Source organism: Cyclopterus lumpus, chromosome 7 (genome assembly GCF_009769545.1).
Source record: "Cyclopterus lumpus isolate fCycLum1 chromosome 7, fCycLum1.pri, whole genome shotgun sequence".
NCBI lineage: Eukaryota > Metazoa > Chordata > Actinopteri > Perciformes > Cyclopteridae > Cyclopterus > Cyclopterus lumpus.
Window position 1 is genome coordinate 4,883,759 of NC_046972.1, and position 8,413 is coordinate 4,892,171.

Genomic DNA, 8,413 nt, shown 5'->3' on the forward strand with positions numbered 1-8,413 from the left:
GAGATAATACATGAAACATATCACATATTTCATTTAAAATCTCAAATCTGGTAAATATCGTTGCTATATTTCGCCATGGTTTGAAACTCGTGTTCAAAAACATCACTGATGATGATCCACTAAAAAAATATGTTTTTTAAACCTTTAAACATGCAGTGATGTTTTTTTGCCAAACAACACAAACTTGCGTGAGAGTGAAAAACTACTGAGGGCCCTTTTCCAATATTTTGAGGGAGCTAATGCACGTACCGTAAACATCAGTTATGTCAAAAATACATACCGAAAACCGTAGTGAGGAAGTATGCTTTTGGTGTTTGCATTTTTGCCATTTTTGTGACATACCAGCTTTATGTGTCTGCAATGGTATTCATAACACCGGAGCAGCTTCTGTAAGCGATCAATGTTACTGGAGGGACACAAAGGAAAGGAAGGTGATGTAAATTGAAGTAGACTTTATGAATACATATAGTCCCTGACCTGCCGATAGCACATTTCTTCTGCAGGCAGGAAATGAATAGGACCCCTTTTACTTTCAGCAGAGAAGTTTACAGGAAAGGAACAACTCACCTTTGATCAATGGTGGAGCAACACCACCCATGCAGTGTTTTGTGTGTGGTAATAGCCTCTAACTTTTAAAATGGTGAAAAAATAATGTTAATGTCATTAAAACGCAGTTAAAGCATTGACTCTCTTTTTAAGATGTAAAAGAAGCTTCACACCTGAAATATATTTGAGACAGGGCAAAAGCTATCAATTCTTACACTGAATATATATTTTACATTTGGTTTAACGGTCACAGTTTAACTACTTATCTTCCATTTTTCTAAAGTGAATTGCCACACTCATAAAGGGCAGAGTCATGCTTGGTCTTGACTTGGTCTCAGTTTGGATGGTCACTACAACGCTGGCTGACAGCTCAAATCTTTACTTCTAAGGTCATGTTGTACAAGGTACATTTGACTAAACGAGTCATTACTTCGATTTCGATTGAGAACCCCAAATTGAAGTTGACAGATCTTCATTTCATAGTTTTAGAGTGATCATGTTTGATGCCAATCATGATTACCTTGTAATTTCAAGAACGCTCCACATAAATTTGAGATTGGTCAGGGATATTGAATTGGAAAATGTATTAACACACCGATACTGTGTCTCATGAGCAGGTCTTCTTACTGCCCTGTGGTGTTGAAGCTGTATTGAGCAAGTTGAATGCTGGGTAATGCTCTGAATTTGTTTGTAGGGCGCATAATTTTTTGATAATCCAAGATTTACTTCAACACGACTTAAAATAATACGCCGGGGACCAGAAATTAGAAATACCTTTTGGTTATGTATTAGGTTTGAGCATTGAGTACGACCACAATATGACTACTACCAAATAACTCGAAATACAACAGTACTCATACTACCAATTTTACTGCAACATAAGAATCCCACTCACTTGTTTAAATGAATGGAGATATAACAGAAGATAGCGAAACAATGGGAAGAGTTCTGTTGCTGAGTCCATTAAGGTCGCACAATGTAGCTCAATAAATCCTTCTCAGCAAAATGAAGGAAACATAATTCAACTCCAGGCAAACAAACATAATTAAACTCCTCGCAGACAAAGAAACAATGCCGCTAAAGCACAATAAGTTCTCAGCTTATTCCATGTTAGTGCTTAAATTATAATTGTTCATGGTAAACTTCAGCACACGTCGTCATACTGCAGATAGACAAAAGAAGCCACAAGACTGCATACTGGAGATATAACCACTGTCCTGGCCCGACAGACTCGGGAGAAGGATGAACTCGAGAGGTAGATGTAGATCTTTCTGGCCGATACAGCAAATTACCAATATGTGAATATTTACAGAGCCTAGAAAATGTAGCTGCTTTTCCATTCATTAGTATGCAGTGGGAGTAGCAGGGTTGATCTCACAGAGCCTTTAGGAGAACATCTTACTGATGTTAAGAGTCTAAAAGAGCCAGGTTCCCCATGAATGACTGGTACTACCTGATAGCAACTGCCAAAGGAAGCTAATCGGGGTGGTGGGTATATCTGATCTTAAATCCATAACTGATAGTGACATCAGGAAATGCTTCAATAATTACAATGATGGATTCTTGAACCAAGAAAGCAGAAGGGGTATTCAAATGCATGGAGCTTTGGTGTCAGGGATGTCCGCACGCCCAAGGAGACGACACTCGTCATAAGGCCTTTGTCTGACCAGGAGTTTTAACTCTCTGACCTTGTGGAAAAGAAGAGAGAGAGAGAGAGAGAGATAGAGATAGAGATAGAGAGTGAGAGGAGAAGACAGGGAAACAAAACTGAGCCACATAAATAATCTGTTGACTGCACGTCGAACGACTTGAAGGCAAGCGTTTGGTCTCGTTCCTTCTCATATTCGACTAGGAAATAATTCATTAATTTATTGACACCTTGGTGATTACCGTGGCGATATGCCAGCTCTAATTACAAATTTGGCAGAAGTGTGTGAATGTGTGGTGACCTGGCCCGATGATTAGAAAGGGATGATGGAGAGAGGCATGATTGGCGTATCTTGTAGTTTCACAGAAGTTAAAACAAGCTGCAAAGCTCACAAGGCCCCTCCAACCCCCCATCTCCCAAAAAAAAGATGGCCTCTGAATAGTATTTGTGGTCGCAGACAGTGTTTGAATTGAACCAGTGAGCTCTGAAGTAAAAATAGAAGTTCTTGGAAGGAAGTGGGGGTTCTTTATTTCTTTTGTATGGAAATGGGGAACGTTGAAGGTCGAAGAGAACCAGTCAGCTGAAGACAATTGAGCCACTGAGATAAATGTGAGTGAATGAAGCTCAAAATGGGAATAGGTCTGGCCATGTGAGCGGAAGCTCACCACAGAATAATGTGAAAAAAGTCAAATTTGAAGGTCTTTAAACAATTTTGTACTTTTTCTAGTGGGAATAAAGTTTGAGCAACACCGCTGTGGAGGTCTGCACCCATTAAGGTTTCTAATAGGCTGCTGATAAGTGTGTTCACACGCTGCTGATAAGGTGTGTTCACTCGTAGCTCCGGTTAGCATCATATAGAAAGGCCAAAGATAGTGTATAGCAGATGCCTGGAACATCTGGAAGGGTACAGCCAATCAGAGGCAGAGTAGGGGTGGGGTCTTCCTGCAAGACATGTTCATTGACCAATCAGATGCTTTTACCCGCCTACTGACTTTTGATGGATGAAGCTTATTTACTTAACTTAGATTTATCTTATTCGAGTAAATCAATAAATATAATTTTAAATTGACCAGGCATATAAATAGTTCAATTAATGTGTGAATAAATGAATATACACATGAATGAATAAATCTGAAGTCTGAATATTCAAAATACACTAACAAAAACAAAAGTGGCGATGTATGCAATCGGCTCAAAGTGGTCGTAGAAGACGCGTCCTACAATCTTGCCAAAAACAAAATGGCATTCACCAAGCTGTCTGCCCGCTGAATGACAGCAAATGTCAGTGAGTGAGGAGTCGGCAGACAGTCAATGTGTACAACAGGCAATAAAAAGTGGTTTGAAATAGTGTGAGTTGGCAAAGCCACGAGAGGCCCTTGCGCATTCAGCCATAACTGGACACCCACAATATTATGCAGTTTGCTGCTGCAAAAGAGAGAGATTGCCGTGGACAGACAAAGAGCTGCACACTCACTCACAGGCGCATGTATTCACACAGACGCGAGTGATTGCGTGATTCTTCGAGTGGAGATAATCATTTTCTTTAGTCATGCTGTCTGAGTGTATGAAGTCTTTACTCCTTTAGTATTTGTGTAAAGGAAGGCATTGATGATAGAGGTGAAGAAGATGAGTGTTGTGTGTTTTTAAGGGAATACGACCATGTGGAGGAGACCCATCTGTCCTGCTTGTTTTTCAAATCTGACAGACGGTGCTATTCAGTGGAGTGAGCAACTTGTCATAAATGAACGCAGATGGCATTGCGGTGTTTATTCACGGAGACTTGTTGTCATCGAGGGGAACGAATGGAAGCCATGTCATGACCAAGAGGCATGTGAGGGATTTGAGCTGAGAGTTCAAGGGGTGAAGTTGTAACTTCAGCTCAATGGATGGGAGGCAAAGGTGCGAGCGGATTGCTTAACCTGTGTTAAAGCCTGCAAGACCTCGATCTTAACGGAGACCGGGCTGAGGTGCACAATGCCGAGGATGCAGTCGTCGTCTCATTTGGATGTGAATGTAAAATGGTTGGCCTTGACGTGCGTCTGCTGTAGACCAACGTGACTTCCAGCCAGGCGCTTTATACAAATAGAACTCCGTCTACAATCTGGTTTGAAGCTGTGTCTTTTGTGCACATCGTGATTAGAAATCCTTGAATTCATAATTATATTCAATGTTCCACTAACAAGCATTTTCCAAGGCTTTCCGCTGCATGCCTTCGTCAGCAAATGTAGTTTGCCCATGTGGCATAGGTCTGGATCCTTGATCCGCTAATAACAGTATTTGTCCTGTTTAATAAGCGTGGTGCAGAGCTTTAAAGGGCTACTTTTAATGGATACTACAAGACAAGCAAGACCACTCCCACTTCACCCTGATGACATCACTCAGGCTTTCAGGACTTTAGAAAGTTTGCTGTGTTTTTTAAGGAGAATCAAATGTAGCTGACCTTTTTCTCACTGTGCTCGACCTCTGTGGGAGTGGACAGACCTCACAAATGCAAATGGTCAAATGCAGATAAATAAAAGTGTACATTTCTTATTTTTCTTCTTCCTATATAATACTGTCTAAAGGGTAAACTAGTTTGTTGGCATAATTTTTCAATACCAAATTAAATGGAATTACACAATAGTATTTGTTTGCATGATCTGAAAAGTAATAAGTACAACTGATCTTTTCAAGGTCTGGACGGAGTCCAGTGGAGCTGTTTCAAACTTATGTCTCTCAATCAAAACAGAGAGGACTCCTTTGCCACGTTTGGTAGAATTAGGTAGCATTAAAATGTTGTGTTATACTCTGAGGACGATCTGTAAAGTTATGCTTTCAAATGTCATGATGACGCGTGAAATGCTTGGAAAATATTGAAATCTGCAAATTAATGTTTTTAGCCTCTTTATGATTTCCTCTAGACCTTAGTCATCCCTTTTGGATTGGAAATGATTCATGACAAGCGAGATGTACTCTGACCTCTGATGCATTAGAGTTATTAGGGAGAGCTGTGAGTTACTGTGTAATTTACAATTTTAAATCTCAAAGTTTAAAATGGGGTGACATGCACTACTGTGTATTCATGGCAATTTGTCTTCCTGGAAAGGCTTTATATACTTGAAAAGCCTTAATGTGTTCAATGGACTCCTAAGAAATTGCTGTGTCGGCAAAACGTCTTCTCACTAGCCTGTCGGGACATTCCCAAGTGGACCGTCGACTCATAAAAGAACCAGATACAAATGGCACAAATGACTTTCAGTGAAAGCAGAAAATGAGTCAACGTCAAATAAAAAGCTAAATTGTATATTGTAAAAATACATAGACGCATTTCAACATACAATATAAACTTCATGAACTACAGCACATTGTACCAGGCAAATGGTGGCAGCCCTGTGAAGTGAGCCCGAGACCACAGTGGGTGGTGTGCGACGACACGATGGGGAACCCCAGGAAGTCTTGTCAAGCTCTGCAACACAATTATCACTCATCCATCTTTAATATCTCATCCATCTTCTCCACCTCCACTGACGGAGCCGTACTCACCTTGTAATTATTATCACAGCTGGCGTTCAAAAGGTGGAATTGGATCTTCGCCCCCCCCCCTAAAAAAAATACTGATATGTACAAAAAAAACTAAAAAGGTAGAGAGAACAAAATATTTAAATAATTTGTTGAAATCCATAGGCATTAAAGGTTGGTTTCAGAATCTGGAACGCCTCATTTCAGTCTGTAATGATCAAAATGTTGTAGCTTATGTCACACTTTACCTTTTGAGGTCCCCTCTCAGTGGTTTCCTGCATTACCCAGAATGTTTTATTAAAACATTGTCATTTAGTTATTCATTTAGCTACTAAGACAAACAATTCATCAACGCTGGGCTGTGTCACATGCGTTGTTATGAATCACACTGCTTTTCTTGGCAAGCCCCGCCCCACACCCTGTGTAGCATTGAAGCGCTGGGATTGGCCAAGCATCCCTGCTCACAGGCCCCAGGAAACCAGTTTGGTTCAGGTCCAACGTCCTGACCAATGGACTATCCTGACCCTAGCTACTCAAGGTCAATGCCTAACCTTAACCAATTGCCTCTGCCATAACCAGCTACATAGGACCTAAGTGTGAGGAGAAGGGCTGAAATCTATAAGCACAGGAAAGTGAATATACAGCGCAACAGGGCGTCTATGAGTGTGACGACAGGGTTTTACGAAATCTGAATTGAAATTCTCTCGATTCTCTCGAGTGATACTCTCAAATTGATAGACAACACTCAACACCACAACAGCTCTGCGTACGGCAGTTCACGACTGGCATTAGAGTGTGTCTCCACATGGTCGACTCGAGTGACCACTTGTGATGGGACATCACTTCCCCACTCCATGTGCAAATAGACACGTGTGCCAAGAGTTGAGTTTTCGTTCAAACAAAATCGTGACTGGTGTGTTAACTGCATGCCAGATTAATCAGAGCAAGCAAAGCCATATGGCCTCCTGAGTTACCACATAACATTACATTTAAAAGAGGTACTCACTCCACATGCAACGCATTTACTCAATATTCTCTGTCACGGGGCTGGGTGATAATCCAATATGATAATTTATCGTCTTTCAATGGAATCATATCGTTATGAAATCATATCGAGATATCATGATACACAATTACATCATCAGAAATTGATAAGAATAAGCACATACAAAGTCAAAGTTTTCTGAAAATCTGACTTGATAAGAACTCTGCTTACGGCAATGCCCTAGTGAAATTAAATCAAACTATTGTCTTAACCTCATTACTCTTTAATCGTGGGCAGGTATGTAAACATGTATGTATACATACATGAAAATGTTTCTTCATTTTTCTCTATAATTTCAAATTTATTTATTTAAATTATTTAAATTCAAACTAAAGTTCTTAATTAAATGAGTAAATTCTTTGTACTTTTTGTTTGTCAGGTATCTAATTCACATAGGGGTTTACAAAATGACGCTTTACCATGTGGCTATATTGACTATTTAATTATTGACCAGAAAACCAGAAAACATGCTTTATCGTGATATACATGTCATCGATATATGAAATAACCCATATCGGGAAAGAAGATTTTGGCCACAGAGTCTTTTTGAAACTTCACAAGGGAAGAAAGCCACATCACCATTTGTCACATAAAAAACAACAACTTCCGTTTGCATTAGTTTTCATCAAATTGCACATAAATGCTCAAAGGCACGTACACATTGGACAATAGAAACAGGGCAAATGTGGCCCGGGTCACATTCCTGTGCACACTGCTAAAGAGTTTTTGTGGCATCTTAGTTGCCGAGTTATTTGTGGAGATTCCTCACACGGCTCTGTTTACCTTCACGTTTCTAAATCAATTGGTTTCTTACTCGGCACACCAAAGATTAAACCTTTGTCATAAGCCTTTGAACCAGCATGTAAGATTGGTTAGTCGCTGCCCTATTGGAGTGAGACAAACGTAAAACACTTGTCCTGTCTATTTGCACTTCCATTAATTTAAAAGTGCCACTGGATAAGAGCCTGAAGGCATGAGTGCCCAAGACTCATCAAATGAATTAACAAGTGCATATAAAGACCCAGAGCTTTGGTTACAAAGCACTCGGAACTAACTCCACCGCAAAGTGACTTTGCATGACTGAAAATAGACTGATTGGCCAAAGCTAATTGTCAGTAGCATTAAACATTTATTCTTTACAGATAAAGAAGCCATGACGGATTGAAATTGTTGAATGCACATGGCAGGACATGCATTTGTCAGCAAAAAGTAGCACATTATTGAGAATGTTGAGGTATTGACAAGAGCCCACTCCCGCTGGACGTAGATGGTGACCTGAACATCAGCTGCTCTTAAGTATTCTTTATTTAATTAAAGCCATCACAATAGGGCTCTCTTTAAACCAGGCAATCTGTAGGCATTAGTGAAAGATTATTAACAACTAGGGTAGCAATAGCAGTTTGGTTAATGTGTTTTTATAATAGTTTTTTTTTATGCGGAAAATGATAAACCTAATATTTAATACGTTTCTTTTTCATTATCTCCAAAAGAAAGGCATTAAAAATACAAATCTGCCATATGTAACAACCGTAATGCCAATTACAAGAAAAACAATTTTCTTTTCTATTTTCCGTTGTTAATCTGTCATTTCAAAGATCTGCAGGAAAACATCAGCAAAACAAAATAATCATTCACGCTGTGGTGCCAAAAGTAATCTAATTAGATGTTGATTTCAA